Source organism: Polypterus senegalus, chromosome 4 (assembly GCF_016835505.1).
Source record: "Polypterus senegalus isolate Bchr_013 chromosome 4, ASM1683550v1, whole genome shotgun sequence".
In the NCBI taxonomy this organism is placed as follows: domain Eukaryota; kingdom Metazoa; phylum Chordata; class Cladistia; order Polypteriformes; family Polypteridae; genus Polypterus; species Polypterus senegalus.
Window position 1 is genome coordinate 223,367,122 of NC_053157.1, and position 6,555 is coordinate 223,373,676.

Sequence of the window (6,555 nt, forward strand, 5' to 3'; positions counted from 1 at the left end):
TTGATATTCTGTTTATTAGTATTATCTTTAAATTCATTTCTATTGTATTCCTTGGGCTATTTGTAAAACACTAAGCACAATATTAATAATAATTTGCAGTGCTGTAAACTTTGGTTGGATTTCTAGCCTGGTCAGTGTCAGCATCTATGCTACATGTGAATGATCAGAAATGTCGCTCTATCAGACATTTAGAATTTCATGTACATGAAGTTTCTAAAACTGCAGTATATACTTGGAAATACTTTCAGTTCAATTTTTTCTTTTACTGTAAATAATTCAATTAGTGACACACACAAGCAGTGACTTTGCTTATTAAAAACATATGCAAAGTAAGAATTCTCTTATAAATACATTTTCAAAGCTTTGAAATAAGAGGATCCAATCAGGAGATATCAAAACAATAAATATAAACTAAGTATGTGTGTAATAATCTTACTGCTTGCAATGGGAATCTAGTATATAAAAATACATTTTTGGAATTAAATATCCATTTAACTTAAACTTGTTGCAGGTTAAGGCAACAAGTAACATTAAAGCATATATACTTATTAAATTGTAACTTTATTATACTGAACAGACTTATTAAATTGTAACTTTATTATACTGAACAGCCTTGTACTCTCACGTTAACAAGAGAAACCTGAGTTTTGTCGCAGATAATAAAAGTGTAAGCATTAGGTTGACAGGTACAGCATGGATAAGATACAGTTTGATAACTATAAAGAAACCCATTTTACTCTTTCAAAACTTTGTGGGCATTTTCGGTGAGTAATACAAGACTACTGTAACAAATTTAAATTGTTGACCCCCCCCAAAAATAACCAAAAACTAAAATTACAAAATGAAAGACTAAACCTAAATAAATATCTAAATCTAGAAAAACCACCATGGACCACAGGCAAGTAACTTGCATATTAACACATATGGTCACTAGCAGGATTTGAACCCACAACCTAGGCGTTCAAAGTCCAATTTGGATTCCACGTTTTTCTGCCTAGACCGGGTGTTGAGGAGATTGGGGGTTTAAGGGTACTTCCAAATTTGAAACACCGTTTCCACAGTGTGTTCAACGATGCACTAAGGGCTTTGTTAGTGTCTTGTAAGCGTTAAAAATCTGAAGATTAATCCTGAACTAAAACGTTGACCCTCCCCGTCGGGGAATCGAACCCCGGTCTCCCGCGTGACAGGCGGGGATACTCACCACTATACTAACGAGGAGTAGTTAATACTGTACTTCTATCGCTTACTTTTGATCTTCACCAAAAAATTTTATATTAGTAATAACTTCCATACCGTGTTCTTTTCGACGGTGTCTTTCCCGAGATTCTATCGCGAGCATTGCGCTGACAATTTTGCATACACAGGGGAGCTTTGTATTTTTTTTCCCCACTTTTCACATTATCGTTAGGAAACTACGGTTTGGATCCTACCTTTTACGAGTCGGACTCTGCTGTGCCGCGTAGGCTTGGCAATTTTCACAATGCAGGTATAAGTCTGCATTTTCGATATAAAAAAATACTTTTTTCCGCTGGGTGTGCAACATAATGTATACAGTAGTGTCTGACAGTAAATGTACACATTATGTAAATGTAACAATATCCCATTTGTAAGACCACCACAAAATAAACGGACGCAACTACATAAAAAATACCATCGTTAACCAGGTCGCCGCAAACACCAAGACTTGTCATAATTTGCAGACACTCCCTAATACTCACATACACTCCTCGTTAGTATAGTGGTAAGTATCCCCGCCTGTCACGCGGGAGACCGGGGTTCGATTCCCCGACGGGGAGACCATTTTTGGCATTATTGCAGTTTTCTTTCCAACTCCCATAACACTTTATCGACAGAAACACTGCCCGCGCTATGTAATTTGTCCGTTTAGTGCTGCACGTGCGATCGGAACAGCGCCTCTAAAAACTATCTGGTAAAAAATTCTTGCAGTCGTGGTAGGTAACCACTGCCACAGAAAATGAATCCGGAAAGGTTTAACACGGAGTATTAAGGTTCGATTCCCAGGCGGGGAAAAACAAATTAGTGAAATAAACATTTTAGACAACGGCGGCAAAAGTTTGATGAGAAGAGAGTCATGTATAACAAATACCGTAACGAAAAACTTCTGGAATATCCATAATGGGCACTTCAAAAGTCTAACGCTTCGTGGTCAGCTTAAACTTTTAACACTTTCCATTTTTCTCCAAACACTCGAGTCAATATCACGTAATTTGTAGTTTCTCCGTCCCCGACAAGGCTTTCTCTTCTCCTTCATACAAAACGGTATAAGGCGGCCGACCATAAAACGAACAGTTTTCATAAGTTCCGTTAATTCTGGACGTAGAGTCAACCATTAATTACACTGTCAATGTGACGTTTTCACTCTGGCCTGTCGAGACCAGATGCCCGGCGAAAGACCGCAGCATGAAACAAACGGCGGACCAGCAAGTAGTTTTATTACAGTTCCTCCTCCAATACGTTCACAAAGAGGAAAGCTACGCATTCACCTACGTTTAATAACCAACTAATGGAAGAATGCATTCGCAAAGTGTTAAACCTCTAAAAATAGGACGACGAACTAGCCTTCCCCGATGTTACCTGGCTTGTAACCGCTTGTAAACTTCTCCGCACAAAACAATACCTCCTACCAGAGATTATACTAACAAATAAAGAGGCAAACGCCGTCATTTCTCTTTTATATCGTTTTTGAGTCACGCCCCTTAATGATTTTGACTGGCTTACTTGCGATTACGTTCACGCGTAGAACCTCCCATTTTGCAGTCTCCTGCTAGGTCCGCGCAGATAAATGTGGTAATTGAATCAGGTGCTGGTATGTAGGCACCACTGTCGGAGGTTGTATCTCTGCTATCATTGGTCCATTTTTTTCCCAGATTGGCTACCTAAATTTGCATTTACAGCACGGCACGTTGTTCTGCGACATTCCGTTTTGATACTGCTAAATCTGTACTTGTTCTGTTCCCTCTTATACTCTGTGTATAAATGTGACAGGCATCACTCAATCCCCTTTCATCACACACTTGTTTAATGTAGCAATTGGGAAAAGGTAAATGTGAAACAAAAAACAACGTCTATCTATAAATTTAAAGAAAACAACATAAAACAAAAGGACATTGCTGCTTCTGACAGTGCCTCTTACTGTCAGAGAGCATACAGCGCATTTCAGAATTATATAGAAATCACAACTCTAAATATAAAACTTAAATTACTCGAATACAAGAAATCGTTCCCCATATAAAAAAACACACATAAAGGATATTAAACATAACGACGATGCTTTGAGCATCTTGAACACATAACGGACGACAACTAAATGTATAAACACAATCATGCTTTTTGGTACCAGTTACTGCTGACTGCATCATCCGATGGTGACAAATAAAAACATAATTGACAAATCGTATTGTTGTACCATATAAGACAAATGATGTTAGTCTTCTAAACACATTACTTGTTTAACAATACAGTTCTGATGGGTCTTTGCATAATTATTAATGTATTAGCTGTGCTATCCGAGGATGCAATGCAATGCATATGTCTTTGTTATATGCCATTTAGCATGGGATTCATAAAAGCAATTTTAATGTTTGTGATGTAGCATCTGTTAGAATGACAAATGCAATGCACTTTGTTACTAAAAATGTTTGTGATGCGCCATCTTTTGCAATGATAAAGGCATAGAAATTAGACAGACACACAGATACTTATCCATTTATTAAGCTGGCTAATAGCAACCGAGCAGGTTGCATTGTGCAATCACAATGAACTAAAGGAACTGAGACATAGAAGTTCAGCCTGTTGATAGTACGCAGCTATATGTAAACTGTGTTAGACATTCTTTCCCTATGGTTTAACCCTGAGGAGTCAAACTCAGATTCTGGAAGGCCGCAATGGCTTCAGGCATGCCTGGATCTACCATGAGCGTGACTTGGATGCATATCCTGGGAACCTGTTCACAAAGAAACGTTAACAAATATGAGAACAAAATGCCTAATGATAAGAAAAGTCCACATTTTCAGTGACACTACAGGTACCCACAAGTCATCCCCACTCCACTTCCATCTTTACAATTATAAACCCATCTCATCTAACCTAAAAAAATGCTTAAAGCTTAAAGAATAGTAGGTGTCTAATATATCACTTTTATGAGATCTTACATAAATATGCTACTGCACTGTAAAAAAAACAAAAAGAGAAAATGGATGGTCATTCAAAATGAGATTCCAGTGGTGTGGCAAATGTTATAATTTAGACAAGCTGTACATAGAGTTCAGAGTAATGAGACTGATCTTACAGATGGTCAGGAAATGGATGGCTAAAATCGATGCATCTGTAAGCTTTGACAGGCATCTGCAGTCTGGTAATAATGATATTTCTCTATTATAATAAAACAATCTTGGGTCGAAACGTGATCTTCTCAGAAAGACACTTTGAGGTCCTGCGAGACTAGACTTTACAACCTTTGGAAGCAAGACCCGTGAGACGGTGACTTTTGCACGTCACGCCCTACTTACAACCAATTTAAAACAAGTTCACGGACATCCAACCTCTCAGTTGTTGAAATGTTTTTGGCAGACACTTCATGTGCACCCAGCTCTGAAAAATGTATACATTCTAGATGACACGTCAATAACTAAGCAAAGAAGAAAGAGCAGCGCATCGAAAAGAGACATGAAAACGTTAGAGAGAAAAGAAGGCAAAAAAAGAATGAACAAAAGAACAATAATAATTTATGTACAAATTCTGAAAATAAGGAAAGTAATAATCAGCCCGGACCAAGTGGAATTGAAAAGCTCATAGGTCCAATCGAGGTCAGAAATAAAAGACTTCATAAAGACGTTCAAAAACGTTGGCGTGATAACATGCAGAGCAGGTTAGAGATTATGAAAGCAGTGGAATTGGAAAGGCTCAAAAAAAAAAAAAACGGCATGATACACATGCAGAGGAAGAATATGAATGTAGGAAAATTCGAAAGTACCAAAAAAAGATAATAAAGATTGCATTAGCACAAACAAATGGAAATTATTACTCGAATATATAGCCATGGGTGATATGTCAGAAGTATGTAGATATTGTTCGGCTTTAAAGTTTAAGTCAGAGATTTGTAGATCATCTAATTAGTGATGCCATAAGGAAAAACTAGTATTGCCTCCCAATGAAGAGGCGCATCTGCGAGAATAAAAAGATTTGTTGTTTGTTGAAAGTGAAATTCATAAACACTACAGGTAAAATATCTGAGTCTACAATAAACTTTTCGCAATTGCATCATTCAATTCTCAAAACGAAGATTTACACAATAATGGACCATACGCAATGAGAATCTGTGGTCCAGCAACAATTCAAGCTACAACAAGATTAATTTCAAAGAAACCACAGTTCGGTCAGGTTTATATTTATGATCACAGAGAAGCAATGCAACATAGAATTGAAAGAGTATGTAACAATTCCCATGAAAATAACAATCTCTTTAAATTGTGTATCCGGTTTACAAAACCCGGGGGTGGGCAAACAAAGCAAGCAGGGAGAGGAGCCCCCTAGTTGACATAAACATGAAGACAACAAGGCCACTGCAGGAGATAAGATGCTCCAAGCCAACACCAAATCCAAATTAAGGAATCCTTCTATGGGATTTTTTATTTTATTTGGTGCCAATATGTGAACCCAAAACATTGAGTTCTATATCACCTTTATTAACAAATTGGCATAAGCCTTTTAAAAATTGATGTTCGACAACAGTTCTAGCAGAAGAAAGTTAATTTCCTCCAGATGTGATGTTGACTTCATTAACTTGTTTTGTTACATTCATTGTAATACGTAAATGAACAAAACAGGAAAATGAAATTGACCCACACCAAAATTGTGCAGTTTTCTTTATTTCAGTCCTTGAAGGTGACTTTATTAATGCCATATGTGATGTTTGTAATGTATGAGTGTATGTACGGACCTAGTTGTAGTAGTGAGGTGCAAGGGATCCTTATGGGGTTCGTGGGGCTCTTAATCCAGCCATTCTTTTTATCTAATCATTACTGCAGATAACAGAACAGACTTCACCTACCTTAAATGTGCTTAATTTGCATTTTGAGATCCACAACCCATCATCGTATTTTTTTCTTAACTTAACCAGCAACCGAACAACATTGTGATGCAGTGCAAACCAACCAATGACTAGCTAACGTCATACCATTTGCACCGTTTTTTGTCTTTTTATATCCGAATTGCCTGACAGTTTTGACAAAATAGAGAAAGTCTGAAAAAGTTTGACCTGTTGTGGTCCACAAAACACTTTGATGGTGCGCTCTGATAAATGAAAATAAACTGCATTAGAAAATTGTGGTGTGGCAGAATGACGGTACTGGCAAGGTATTTAGATAAAATACTGTAATGTCCCAGGCAGAAAACATGAAAGTTTTGATGGGCTATGGGCCTGCAAGAATAAAAACCAGAACGTGAGCAGGGCAGTTTGTGCCTGTCAAGTCAGAAGGTGTTGAATATGCTAAATAAGACAGATGAGCTGCGAATAGTAATGGGTTAATCAACACT

General features: G+C 37.4%; 2 non-coding genes across 2 annotated transcripts; one reads left to right on the forward strand and one right to left on the reverse strand.

Annotated features, from left to right (window-relative positions):
• Nucleotides 1–1,146: 1,146 nt before the first annotated feature.
• trnad-guc lies at nucleotides 1,147–1,218 on the reverse strand. The gene has a single exon. It is a non-coding gene; the product is annotated as a tRNA-Asp (tRNA).
• A 506-nt stretch (nucleotides 1,219–1,724) lies between these two features.
• Nucleotides 1,725–1,796, forward strand: trnad-guc. The gene has a single exon. It is a non-coding gene; the product is annotated as a tRNA-Asp (tRNA).
• Nucleotides 1,797–6,555: the final 4,759 nt, after the last annotated feature.